Source organism: Lissotriton vulgaris, chromosome 12 (assembly GCF_964263255.1).
Source record: "Lissotriton vulgaris chromosome 12, aLisVul1.2, whole genome shotgun sequence".
NCBI lineage: Eukaryota > Metazoa > Chordata > Amphibia > Caudata > Salamandridae > Lissotriton > Lissotriton vulgaris.
In genome coordinates this window covers 197,042,607-197,057,132 of record NC_141700.1, presented here as the reverse complement: position 1 = coordinate 197,057,132, position 14,526 = coordinate 197,042,607, and positions in this window count along the sequence as shown.

The following is a 14,526-nucleotide window of genomic DNA, read 5'->3' as shown; positions in this document are numbered from 1 at the left end:
CAAACCGAACACATCACTAACATAACAACATGTCAGGCAAGAAATGTGCTCAAACTTTCTCATCACACATTAACAAAAACAATGTAAGAGGGATGTTTGGATAATATGATGGTGAAAAGGTCCTTTGGCAAGCATTGCCTTAAGTTACCATCAAGGACATGAAAATCGCCGGTCAAAAAAAAAATGGAATCGGGCATTAATTCTTATTTCACTTTCTCACAGGACAGAAATAGGGAAAGTTGCCTTATTGTTAATGTTTAAGTTCTGTGTTTCACCTCATATTGTTTCCCTTCGAAGAGACACTGGGATTTCTAAGCATATCTGTAGTCCGGACAGGTGACAAGAATGAGTGGGTTCTCTGTGGACAGTAGTTCATCATATGTGTCTTGTTATGTTTTTTTTTATTTCTCTGATGGGAATTGTGGCTGTAAGTAGTTTCATCTTAACAAATTACATTATTTCTTGTTGGGCTCGAATCCCGTTGAGAGAAAAACAAGTGTTTAGCAAATGTACTTCATCCATGCATTACAGGCTTTGCTATTCCATCCCTGTCCTCTTTCTTACGTTTGGCAGATAGACCTCTAATCAGTTGTGTTTGTCTGGGCAGTGGGCTCAGGCCGCAAATGTAAAGGCCACTGGATAGCTGAAAGAAAGGCCGCATTTCTAAAAACATCTGGACGGGGGAGGCTGGAACAAGTGGCCTAGATTTGTGAACACTATTCAAATTGTGTAAGTGCGTTAAGAACTGGGTGACTCATCTTGGTTATCTAAATGGTCTTATGTTTTTCTATAAAAGAAATGCTTCTCACTGTGAGTAAATCCTGACGGCAGCTTCTAATGAACATTGTAATTTCAAAGAGGTATGGCAGAATACATAAGACGAGAATTTTTCTTTCATTAATACATATTGATTTTTTTTGCAAAAAAAAAATATTTGTAAATCGCACTATACACCCACCTCTAAAAAAGCAATTGCATATGCTTTTGAAGAGCTGCATACCACATGTCTCTGCTCACATTTGCATTTCAAAATGCCAAGCTCCCCATTGGAGTCCGTCGCCATTGCACCACTGAGAGTGAGTTAGCAGGAAGAAAAAAACACGCCATTGTGTTTTCCGTACAGAGTCCTAGGACGAGAAGCGCCATTTCTTTTTTCATTAAATAAAATATGTGCGACAAAAAAAGCAGCGTCTTTTCAAAATCCACAATCGGATGCAACGACGCGCCATTTTGCCTTCGACAAATGTACCATTCAGTGCTTATAAAGAGGTGCCCTGTGAAGAGCACGTATGGAAGTAAGGTAACTTGCCTCTTTCCTGTTATCTTTTTGTTGAAGAAAATGATCGTGTTATCCTTTGTATGCCTCGCGCATTTGTAGCCATAAAGGAGTGTCCATTCACAGCCACACAATTATCCTCGGCTCTGACATGAACGGTTCTGCTCCTGTTGGCGAGCTAAGGTCATTCCTGACAGTTCTCTGCCAGGCAGTAAAAAGCCCTATTTATCCATCAGGGATACTTCATAACAATGTACCAAAAGGCCCAGAAATATGAGAGATTGGGGTGAAAATGTCAACCCTCCCTTTATTACTGCATAACAGAGTTAATGTAGTACATCTAAGGGTTTTACTTGTGCAAACAAAAGGAGTGCAGACTGCAGAGCTCAGCAGTTTTCGGCAGCTGTAACAAGAAACCGACTTGTACAATATTTCCCCATGAGAAGAAAGTACTTCGGTGCAACGTGGGATGTATTTAAAATCAATAAAGCCCGCTGTACGTTTCGAACGTGAAGCCACCGAGGTGGAACAAATGCAAACAGTCCTGCCTGCTCGTAATATGCGCCCGTTTTGCAGATGAGGCAGGGCGGCGTTAATAAAAATGTTTCACAAGAGTGTAAGCAGATTTATTCGCATCCTTTTTTAATCTTGCATTTTGCAGTTCTTACCTTACGCTTAATTGCCATCGTGTTATGAAGCACAGCAGGAGGGAGTCCGTTATAGAGAATGTGCGTATGTGCGGAAAAGAAAATAGGAGGTATGGGAAATGCCCCAGTATCATAAAAAACAAAATTAATATTCTAACTTTTATTAACTGGTATGAAACAGTGCTTTGGCTTGTGTAATCTTATACTTTGAATTGCTAAAAAAAGATATATAAAATAAACCTCCAAAGTTAGCTACAAGTGCATTTTGACTACTTCTGAACAGCATCGCTTTAGCTCTTGGTACCACTGAAGTGAATAGAGATAAGCAGCACGGAAATCAATTTTGAAGAAAGGTGGGTCTTCATTGATTATATGTACAAGCCATTCCACTTTTTATACACTTTAAAGTTTTGGCCACAACTTCATTCCTGAACTTATAACTATAATTGCTCATCAGCAGTCCCCAAATAGATATTGCCTTTTTGGTGCTGCTTATGCTGGGAATACGCGACACATTACTGTAATTACAATGAAACCATTAATAATTGCTGTTGTGCATCGTAGACATTACCAAAGAGTAGTTGAAATAGATCATCCAAATGAACATAAGCAATTTTAAGAAATGCTCATACGTAGTCTGTAATGTTGGTATTAATTGATATTGGGTGATTTGTTGTACACAATCACATATCACTGCAGCAAACAATAGCCCAACAGGTCCCAAGGCATTATCAATGTAAAATGCACTTTGTGGAATAATTAAGATGTTCATCAACTTCTCTCTGTGAACGCTTTTGACGTGCTAAGCTTTCCTATAAATAAAATATGGTACAAATAATAACTTATCACGTATTGTCAAGCCGTAGAGCGCCTTAAAATGTGCCCGACTAGGTCTACGTTTTCATGAACCTCAAGTCCATGACGGCCAAGTAGTTCTAAGAAATTATTACTTTTGATTAGGCTGATGTGCTTTATCTTCACCAGCATTGGTCTTAAATATGGTTGTTGTGTTCACACATGTGATCTGATGGGAGTCTCACTGTTAGGGTGAAGGTAATTGAAAACAACACAATCTAGGAACCAACTTTCAGCAGCTTTTTTTCCTTTACAAGGACCATCTGCTCTAGAACTGATTAGTCTCCGCGTAGCGTGGAGGAGTTTTATGGTCGCTTGTCAAGAAGCAACTTAGAGTTCCCACATATGGATAGATGTTACAAGATAAAATATGGCCACTAATGTATGTTAAGAGCTGAACAAGGCTTTGCAGGCCTGCACCAAGCAAATTTAATGACTAAACCCATATTTGTGGAACAACACTCACTGTATTTCACTTGTTTTTGTGAACCATTGAAAGAAAGCAGGTTATTGGTTGGGGGGGCGGGGGGGGTGGAAGCCACACTTAGGCAACAACTAGAATACTTATTAGGGTGAACCACAAAAACATTAAATCCACCTGTACTTAATCCCCTGGTAGTTTAGCACAGAAGTAGTCGAAGTGCAAAATATTTTTGCAGCACTCCCACAGTAATAAAGTGAAACACAAGACAAGGAAAACGCCTCACCAATTTAGAAAAATAGAAAACATTTTTATAAATAATTTGATACAAGAACATAAAACATCCAATCAACTGAACCTAGGATATGCAATTTAAAAGTTTCAGGTAAGTATAGCACCTAAAATATTAGGGAAAAATTACAAGTGCAGGCTGAGTGCAATAGAGCATGGGTCAAATATAGGAACTAGGTTAGCCTTGCTGAAAAAGTAACCTTCTCAAAGTCTGGCGTGAAGAGTCTAGTTTGTGGTGATAGAGGCCGCGAAGAGCAGGGAAAGTGTCATAGATGGTCTTTGCTGGAGTGCGAAGAGAAGGCCTGGCATCACAGATAGCCATTGTTGTAATGCGAAGCTCCAGTTGAGCATCGCAGATAGTCATTGCTGGAGCTTCGAGTTGGCAGCCATCGTGGGCTGTTGTTACTGTAGGGCGAAGTTCAGATCTCCTGTTGCTGGTCATCACTGGCGGTCGCTGTAGTGCCAAGAGTCAGGTTCAATGGAACGTTGCATTGGCTCTTGTTACGGGCAGCAGAGTCTTGGCATGAATGGGTCTGTTCAGAGTTACAAAGAGGCCAAAACCTTAGGATTTTACCTTTCTTCACACAGGAGTGCACTCTGATTCGAGCCAAGGGACCAGGACCTTATGATGCACCCCTTCAGGACCAGTGTCTCACTCTAGCAGAAAACAGCAGAGCTCAGGCAGGTCCAGTTGTAGATCCAGGAAGGTCTGATTGCTTGCAGCAGGTCAGTTGGGCTGTTGCAGGAACGCCTCTGAAGTTTGTTGTGTCCCTGTAGCTCAGAACAGGAGGTTAACCAACTGACACTTGGAGTCCCTCAGGTTAGCCTGAGATGATGAGAGCTGTTCCAATGTTCCTTCTCAGAGAGAAGGAAGGCCTCAAGCAGTAGGACATTCCCCCTGGAGAACATGGCAGGCCTTTAGCAGAAGTAGGGCAGTGCTTTGGTAGCAGTAGGGCAGTCATCTGAAGAACAAGGCAGGTAGCAAGCAGCAGAGCAGTCCTCTGGGGAACAAGTGAGTCCTTCTTCTGTAGTTCACTGGTGCAATAGTGTAATGAAGAGGGGCTCTGGTAGTCCAATATTATACCTGTTGCCAACCTTCGAAGAGGAGGGGGCATTCCCTATACCACCCTCATATCTGGTTCTGGAAAGTTCTTCCCTTACCCTGCAAGGCTCCAAGTAGTCTGGGGTGAAAAAGACTGATCTCAGCTTTGTTTGTGTCACGGTGGCAGCTCTTTGCAATGTAGGTGGACAGGGACTAGCTCCCCCAACCCATCCAGGCATGGAAGCCCATCCTGTCAATATTTTCTCACCCCTTTTTCCCACTGTCTAGGAAAAAATACACAATAGCCAACTGCCAAGATATTCACAGTTGTGTGACCTAGTACACAAGCAGCAGTAAATGGTTAGGACAAGAAAATGTCGATTTTCTAAAAGTGCCATTTACAGATTTGTGACTTAAAATCCAACTTTAATAAAGTAATTTTTTTCAAGATTTGAAACAAAATCCACATGAATAGTTAAAACCAATAGAGAGATAAAAACATATACTATACATTTCATCACATGATGTGATAAAAAGGGGACTTTGACAGATAATATTAGGGCCTATTCATAACACATTCATAACACATTTTTCAAAAACATGAATATAAAACAATTCATTGGTTGGAGTGAACATTAAGTGAAGGGCTTGAGTAGTTGTTGGGCATGATATTTAAAAAAAAAGGTTTTAAAAACTTACAGCGATACAAAATCAGTGCGGGACAGACAAAAAGGTAATGGTTCAAATGCAGGACATCATTATTACATATATTGTCAATTTTTACTGATTTATGTCTTTTTGCAGTTAATACGTTGAAAGGCAAACTATTTATGCATACTAGAGTCCAGAAGCAACTGACCCCATGGTCCATGTTCAATGTCAAGTATTACTGAGGTTTTCTCGGTGCAAAGCAATTCATTTTGACATCATATCTCTTTTTTATTGATAGCATCCATATCCAAATGCATGCTTAGATGAAGAGAAGCTTGGGAAAGACAAGATTTTGACTGATATTCCCGACCAAGCACATACTCCCAGCCTTAGCTCAAGCCTTTTATATTCCTTTATAATAAGGACTTGACTTTTTTTTATTTCAAAGATATTAATGCACATGTCATTCCGTAATGTGTTCATATCACTTCACAAAAGCTGATAACCCCATTGAATTACTGCCACAAGACTGTGCACAAAGGCACTTTTTAATCCAAATTCTAATTTTAGGACAAGAATAGCCCCCATGGGTGTTAAAACTGCAGGATATCCTAATGCGTACAGAAAGGTGGAAGGTATTTTAGCCCTATAAAACAACAGGAGATGGACAAAGTGATTTCCGCCAACTGCTTTATAGAATGGACTTAATCCATTAGTTTGTGATTTGGCCTTACAGATGCTGAGTGACCTATGTTCAGAAGAACAACTGATGGACAGAATGCTAAACAATGTCATGCATTCACCCAGGTACAAAGATTTGGGCCTAAAGCCATAATTAGTTTTCTCCCCATGCCATTTCAGTTTAGACCCGGCTATATCCAAATCAGTCTTGACCCTGTTCCCCATGGGAATAGTCCTGTCGGAACTACCAGGCCCACTACTCCCTGGACTGGAAACAAGAATCATAGGACCGTTTTCGTAGTATCACCCGTCATCACTCAGGCTAGGTTGTTTCTAGTGGCATGGAGAGCACGGAACCCTCATCTGGGCATACCTGTCCCACTTGGGGTGACAAATGCAAAAAGAACAATTGATGGACAGGATGCTGTACAATGTCATGCATTCACCCCAGTACCGAGATCTGGGACGAAATCCATAGTTTTTTTGCTCCACATGCCATTCCAGTTCAGACCCAGCCTTGTGCAAATCAGTCTACACCCTCTTCCCCATAGGAACAGTCCAGCCCAAACTGCCAGGCATAGTCCTTCCTGGACTGGATACAAGCATCCTAGGGCCGTTTTTGGGGTATCACCCTTCATCAGCCAGGCTAGCTTGATTTCAGTGGCATTGAGAGCTTTAGAACCTTCTATTGATAAATTATGCAGAATCATTTCAGAAGCAACCCCATCACATGGTACTGTCCATAAGCGCCCAAATAGTCTACAGTAGCACACTCATAGCCCTAAAAATCCACTTTACTGCTCAGAAAGACCCCCACACAGTTTTCTGTTATTTTACAAAGGCCTTAACAGATGCACGTATAGTTTCATAAAACCAGCACTTTACTCCTTAAGCTGCCATCTGCGGAGACAGCACCTTTTCCACAGTGATGTGTTCTTGGTAATGTGAATAACCCCTAATACCACAGGTTTTGCTAAAACATTCAAGTGACTTGGGTCACTGGGCATATAGAATGTCTTTGTATACTAAAGTATCTTCTATTTTGGGACAGTTCACATACTCAGAACATTACAGAAACTCTAGAAGCAAATAACACAGGTCCATCCAACGTCATTGACAGACCTATAATGGTCTGGTGTTTTTGGTAGTGGTGCAGTGGGCAGATCGGCTGACTCCAGAGTACGGGGCTCACGGTTCGAATCCTGGCACCCACAGCAAGTCAGCTCAGCATCATGTGACTCTGGGCAATAGTACACTTAATCTCCTGGACGGCCCCTAGCGCCTTCAAACCTTTAGGGGATGGTATATTAGCACTTTACAAATAGGAATTATTATTATGGCAATCTCATCCAATGCAAAAATGTTCGCCTTCTGTCTCCAAACTACATGGGGAAATATATGTGACACAGTTAGGGCTAATGAAACCATATTCCTTTCAGTTATCAGTTTGTACCATGGCGTACCTCTGCTAGGTATATATATGTCTTCTATGATAAATAGCTCTGTTTGGAACCATGAGACACTGTGAAACAGAATTTTTTTTTTATTGAGGTACATTAGGGACCCAGAATCTAAACTAATTTCTAAAATTGTACATAAAACCTTCCTTAACACCTTGGCTGCTAGGCGTTTTCCCCCTCCTGTGCTGGAAATTACTCTTTTGCTATATTCATGACGAGCTCAGCTCGTCATCAGCACAGCTCAACTGTGCATCATGACGAGCTGAGCTCGTCATCAGCATCGAAAGGGTTAAGCAAACTGGCTAGAAACCTGAGGAACTGTTGTACGAACTAATTAGTTAGATTCTACCATGTAGAATAGCTTTTCTCCCCATTTCATATAATGCTTTGATTTTCTCTATTTAACTTAAAACTATTGCAGTTCATGTCATTGTGATGTCTCCTTCTAGTAGGATGAGAATTTCTTCCCGTTCCAATTTGACTGTATGATTTATTTTGTTGACCATTGTGTATATTATTTGACTGATTATTGCAGGATATATGGAACCAAGAAGATCACATAATCAAAGCCGGTCAAACAACAAAGACATGGACTACACATAGTTCAGATGATGGTCCGTAGCTAATTAACCCATATAGGCTAATACAGAAATTCAGACATTCACAGACTATGAGGATACACAAAAAGCACAGCACACTTAGGAGCACCTACCATACTAAGAGAAACATCCTTAACATACAAAGCCCACCTTACAAGTAGCATGAAAGCGGAGGATTCATCAGCCCAATAGAAATGATACCACAGTCATCGCTATTCATTGAATCTGAGAACAAAAAACTTCTATTATCGGTTATCCTCATCCAAATTGAAAATAAAAAGCACATTTTGGTCATTCATACCATAATTTGCATGTACTGATATTTATTGTGCATTTCCCCTAATACATTTCAGGCAAGCTTAACCTGAAAAATGAACAGGGAAAAATTTAAGGTGATATGTTATTACCACTAAACACGTAAGCCTAGATTTACAAATGGTTTGCAATACTTTTCTAATGCTTCTCTGAAGCAAAGTGTTACGGTTGGAATGCCAATTGCACAGGATAGTAACCCAAAGTAACCGAAAAAAACGTGAAGTTGTACTATAAACTATCTTGCATTACTTCCATCAAAGGGGGTATGTGAAAGGTGCATGGGAATTCCTATGCAACCACCCATTGATTTTGACACGAAGGGGCCGAATACGATGTTGTTTGGAAATTGTTCTGATCGAATCTATTTCAGAATCGCCTCAAACCGAATCCCGTTCTGCGAGTCCAACCTTCCAATTACAATGCTTCCCAACATCATTAGGTCGAACTCGCATTGATTTCAATGTGCTCCGAACGAGAACACAGGTTCCCATTGAAAAAAGAGGTGGTTGGGGAAAAACTTGCAGCCTGTGGCAGGCATCTTATGGTGCCGCCACACTATGCATGGTTGGAAAGAGGGGTCCCATGGTACCCCCAGAGGCCCCTACCGGAGGCCTACAGGTGAAGGGAGGCCTGCTACGGGCTCCCAAAGTCAGATTCTGACAGCCGTTTTGTGTCTGGCAAACCCATTCAGAACTGCTATCAGAATTGGCCATCTTAATCTCTCGGTCGGTAACTGTGTCCATTGAGCTGTACGATTTGGCTCCGAACGACTCAGGCTGTCTGAATGTCGATCAGAACCGAATCAGACAGCCTGAATGGTTTCTTTGCATAGTAATCGGTCATTTGGAAATGTATCCGATTCAGTCAGAAACATAGGTTCCGAATCAGAATTGGAGAATCAGAATTCCATTCAGAGCCTTTCCGAACAACATCACAATTAGCCCAAAGTATTCTCAAGGCAGGTGTAGCAGGGAGAATGTTTTTAAGTTCTTTTCATTTTTCCCACTTTTTATGTATACTTTATTGTGCAGCACACACACCAAGTGGGAAAAATCTAAAAGTATAGTTCTTGTACTGGAAGAAACACCATCCAGTACAAACAAATGCCTTGGACAATACAAAAAATCTTACAATATGATTCAAGCTAGTCTGCTTAGGCACATGCCTGCCTAAAGTGTACCAGCTCAGAGACAGGGCAAAATAGTACCACATGTTAGAATATATGATGCTATTCTGCTCTCTCCTTTTCATGCAACTGTATTTGCTTACCTGCGTTGCATGACTTCTTTGTAAATCTGGTCCATGACTACAATTCCTGAGCAATCAAGCAGGAATAAGAAATATAAAGAGCTAGGGCTAGTCTCTAAGTGAAATCCAAGGGCACACACGCACATGAACGCATGTTGGTGCACGCACACACACACACACAGATCAACCATGAGCTTTCAAGATGACTGGTGTAGACCACATCACTGATGAAATCCACGCATGCAGACAACTACAAATGAGAGTCACAAAAGCATCAAGCAGAAAAGTAATTTGCGGTAACACACTATACAATAACCACATAACCGAGCATAAAAGTAATAAAATAACAATAAAAAGCCTTTAAAACGGAGATGAGTAACATAATAGAAAACGTGTCCTGTAGTCCGGACTTCATAGAGAATCTGGAGAGAGAAAACTAATGAAGACTCATCAATTTGACTTATTAATGTAAGAGAATGAATGTACTTCCCGGTTGATAATTGTCGCTTGCTCTGTGAAATTAAAATTCTGTTTAATATAGATCCTCATCTCAGCAAGTTAATAAAATGCCTTTCAAAAGTGCAAGTTAACTAAGTATGCATATGCCTATATGGTAATCAAGATGTTGATGTCATTATTAGGGCAATAACTTTAATTATATTTCAGGAGATGAATGACAATTAGGAAGCACATAATCTCGGAGAAGTATGTCTTGCCACATAGCTTTGCCCTGAAGCCAAGCCAAAGACGCATTCATCTTCGTGCATTTTAATGCCTGGATAAATGCACACCTAAAGAATTATTAACTAAAAAGGATAACAAGCACGGGAGGCTAATTTTAAGATGGAATATCATTTCTTTTAGGAGGTTAAACTAACACTCAGTAAAGTCGGGCTATTTTGTTTATTAATTTTACAATTGACCAATTTTATCTGGTTACCCTGATGCATCAGAAATCTTCATAAAATATTAAATTGTGTGCCTTTTGGTGGAAAGTTCCATTATGTTCTGAGAACTTTGATTACAATTTTGAGAAGATGTATTGGCCAATCTTTATCTAAAGTTCAGTAAAAATAAAGGTACTTGGTAACAACCGTGATAAAAAAAATTATAGTAATTTCTTTTCTGGAATGGTCTGTTACTTAGCAACTTGAACATTGTTTCTGGTGCAGAAGAGCAGTGATACAATAACCAATAGGTTCATGTACTCCACTACACATTTCAATTGTGGATTGTAAAATTAGGCTTCACACAGCAATTCTGAGGATTTTCTTCAAATGCCCTTCATCCCTTAACTGAGTGCCTACCGTGAATATTATTAGATTGTAGTCATAATTCTCCATTCTCTAAGAAAGACAACTTATCTGAAACTCTAAATATGATTGCAAACAGACCCTTAAGCATGCTGCCATCTTCCCAACTTTCTTCACATTTTCTTGTTCCTCAATAAATGTTAAATCTTTGACAGAAACATTCTACACCACTTCTGGTCAACCACATATCCACTATTCTCCAAAGCATACCACACACCAGTAACAAAACACGCTATGCGCCATGCTCATCAGACAGACTGACCACACCTTCCCACCGTGTTAACTTTTAGCATAGTCTTCCTGGTTTCTCTGTCACTGACACCCAACAACTTTCACCACAATATGTGCTCATTGCGCTGGGAGTGAATGTTATAGTTTGCTTGTGCTTCTCACCATACATTGCTAATTACAGTGGTTTTTAGTTTTAAGTTGTAACCAGAATTGCACTTTATCTGAGATTTTCAGATGACTTTCAGAATTTCTAAGGCTTTTTTAAATGTATGTTGAGCTGTTATAACCAATGCTAACCATGTAAAGATGTAGATCTAGATATAGCCACAGTGATCGTCTCCATTGTGTAGTTATGATTTAGACACACTCTCCATTTGAAAGGTATTTTTGATTTGCCTTTAGTGCCTTTAGTTTTTGACCACCTGGACCGAATTGTACAAAATTTGGCAAATCATTTGGCTAAGGTTAGGCATGCTAATTTCCATGTAGATGGCATGAAATAAGTATGTTCTTGTATTAGCTCCCCTAAGAAAATTTGCTCACACATTTAGCCCAAACAGCTGAACAGTGTTTGCCAAACTTGGCATGAAATTAGAAGTTTACCCAGAAAGCATGCTTTTGTTAGCTTCCTATAAATCTGTTCTGTAGTTTTGGGGATATAGGCATTAAAACAAGCTGTGGAGCAGTCTTTAAAGGATTAAAGGATTACCAACCTGTTTGTATTCATGTTGTTTGGGGTTCGCAAATTGTTTGCAAATCTGTGAATTAAAAAAAAAAGGAATCTGATTGCATGAGGTAGCTTACTCTCCCATAATCCCTTTCGGAAATGTTATTCCAAAGCACACCAAGTTACAAACAGTTCCTATTGGCTGCCAATTCAGGAAGTGGTACACAGTCCCAGTGTCCTGAACATTATCCAAAAAGGCTTATAAAGCTACAAGGTAGGCACATCATGAACCTCAGACCATAGTGGTAAAACCTTCAAAGGATCGCCCAAGGAAATTCATTTAAAAAAGCAATAACACCTGCAGTAGTCCCATTTCAAACTTTTGAGTCCTCGTCACCCAAAATGGTGTTTGGGGACCTCTGTCCAATATTTGAGGTTCTAAGGATTCATGAGTTATGAATTTGAATCTCAAGTGTGAAGCAATTTTCAGGGCATGAAGATTGTATTGGGTTTAGATATCCAATTTAGGATTCACAAATGTGTTTTTTGTTTTTTAAATGAAAGGCCCAGGCAAAGGCCAAGCACTGTAAGTTAACTTTTCTGTTTAGTGGGGTTTGTCCACCCAACCTCTGCTGCACACTGGTGATTGCCTTGAGGATCAGAGGTTGTCTGCCTGTGAATGGTTGGGTGCTTAATAGCACTTCATGGTCTCTGAGAGGGGCAGTGTCACCTTGGTGGAAGCAATGCTGCAATTACGGGATTGATAAAGCGCGGTTAGTTTCTCAGAAAAAACAAACTGAAGTTTATGCGAGCGGGCAGGTGTTTGGAGCCTTGCTCTCTCATTTTTGATGGGAGAAATGGGTTGGTTCACTTACTTCCTACTCAGCAACGCCGCAGATTTTGGGCTCATTTTTTTTCATAGTATGGGATTAGTCACCTAATGGTGTTAGTGTGTCTAGAGGAAGTGGACTACAATGCACATATGTTAAATATGCCCCTATGGTTATGTAGCATGTCACTGCAACATTTGGTACATGTTTACATATTTCAAAGGCTATACTGCTTTGCAGAGTATATTGAGTTTCAGCATTTTGGATGATGTCATCTGTGATGTTATCAATGTTGTCATCAATGATGTAATTTAAGATGATATCAATTATGTCATCAATGATTGCATCAAAACTCTCAGTAGTGATGTATCATGTGAGGTGATAAGCAGTACATTGCGAGGCTGCAAGTTATACTTAACTAAGAAAATCCTAACTGGTGTCTTTAATTTAACATGGTATTTTGTTAAATTACTTTTTCACCAAACTATAGCTTCACTCTGACCTTTGCTTTTTTTCAGTACTTGCTAATAGCAGTCTCACTATAGTTATAGTTAAGATTCTGAAACATAGGATTGCCTTGACTTTATGATTGGTAATAACTGTGCAACTATTTCACAAGTCTCCACTAAACCTTGCAGACCTATGCCTTTTTCCTGCAGTTGCTGATGATGAAAAGTTTGGTGGTGACTAGTTAAGTGGGGGGGACAAAGAAAAAGGCGAGGTAGCAACATACGTTTTTCCACCATTACACTTGCCATGCACTTTTTAGACAGACATAGTGGCACACTTAACAAATAGAGTTCTATACAAATTGGCAGGAATCTAGATTATGGAGGGGACAGGTTCCTTTTGTTATTTCATGAAAATTTGATTAGTTTTGAAGTAATAAGGGACAAAAATGTAGTGAGATATTGGCGGTATTATGCAGTGGTAACTTTGAGGCACACTGCAGTATATGACTATGACAAAACACAGTATTATTGACTAATGAGACCCTTTAAAAACTGTAAGGCAGCCATATTGTCTACACCCCACTTTGCCTTTGTTGAGGTTTAAGTCTGAAATATAAGTTATTAGTGTAGTTTTAGTGTACAGGATGATATGAGGCAGTTTGGTGAAGATAATTAACAATAAACTTGAGCCTTCCCCATGCGCTGCTTGCATCCTATCATGCTACATCACTTATAGCATGTTAAATCATAGCTTTCATAAAAACACTCGCAACATCTCAAATTACATTATTTATGAGAACAGTATGCATGGTAGAAGGCAGAGTTATAGTCCGGGCTCAAATTATAACTTTAAGTCATAATTTTAAGTTGTAAATATAACTTTTGAATTTTAATGCCTGCGTAGAGTAGGTTGGTTTTGCTAGGAAATAATACATGATTAAGTTTTTCTAACTATAACCTTACTTTACCCTTATATATGTATATATAGCCCAGATGTCTGAATTGAGACCAGCACTAACTGACATACTAAGCAGTATACTGGTATTGTCTGTTGTAAATTCATGACTTTTGATATTTTCCTGGGTTCTAGGAGACCTGGAATTTGTACATTACTGAAATCACCTACACTACTGAAGCAAACGCAGGGATTCTTTCCTTGTGGGAAATGTAAAGCCTGCCCCCACAGTAACAAAGTCCATACATTTCAAACTCCAGGTCTCCTATAACCCAAGAAAATATAACAATTCATGAATTGAAACACACCATGCACCTATACTGCTTAGTATGTCCCTGTGGGCTAAGTTATGTGGGAAGCACCATGCATCCCACAATAAGTAAACAAGATGCGTCCTACCCAATCACAAGACACTTCAAAATTCACCATCAGAGTAACAGAAAGTTTTTCTTTGTGAATCATGTACCACGCAACATCATATTTATTTATTTATTTATTTAAATGCCTTTAGAGCGCCAGAATCGAACCCAAGGGTTATCTCCGCGCTATGGCCGCAAGCACAGGTGACTGAATAGCAACAGTACCGGTGAAC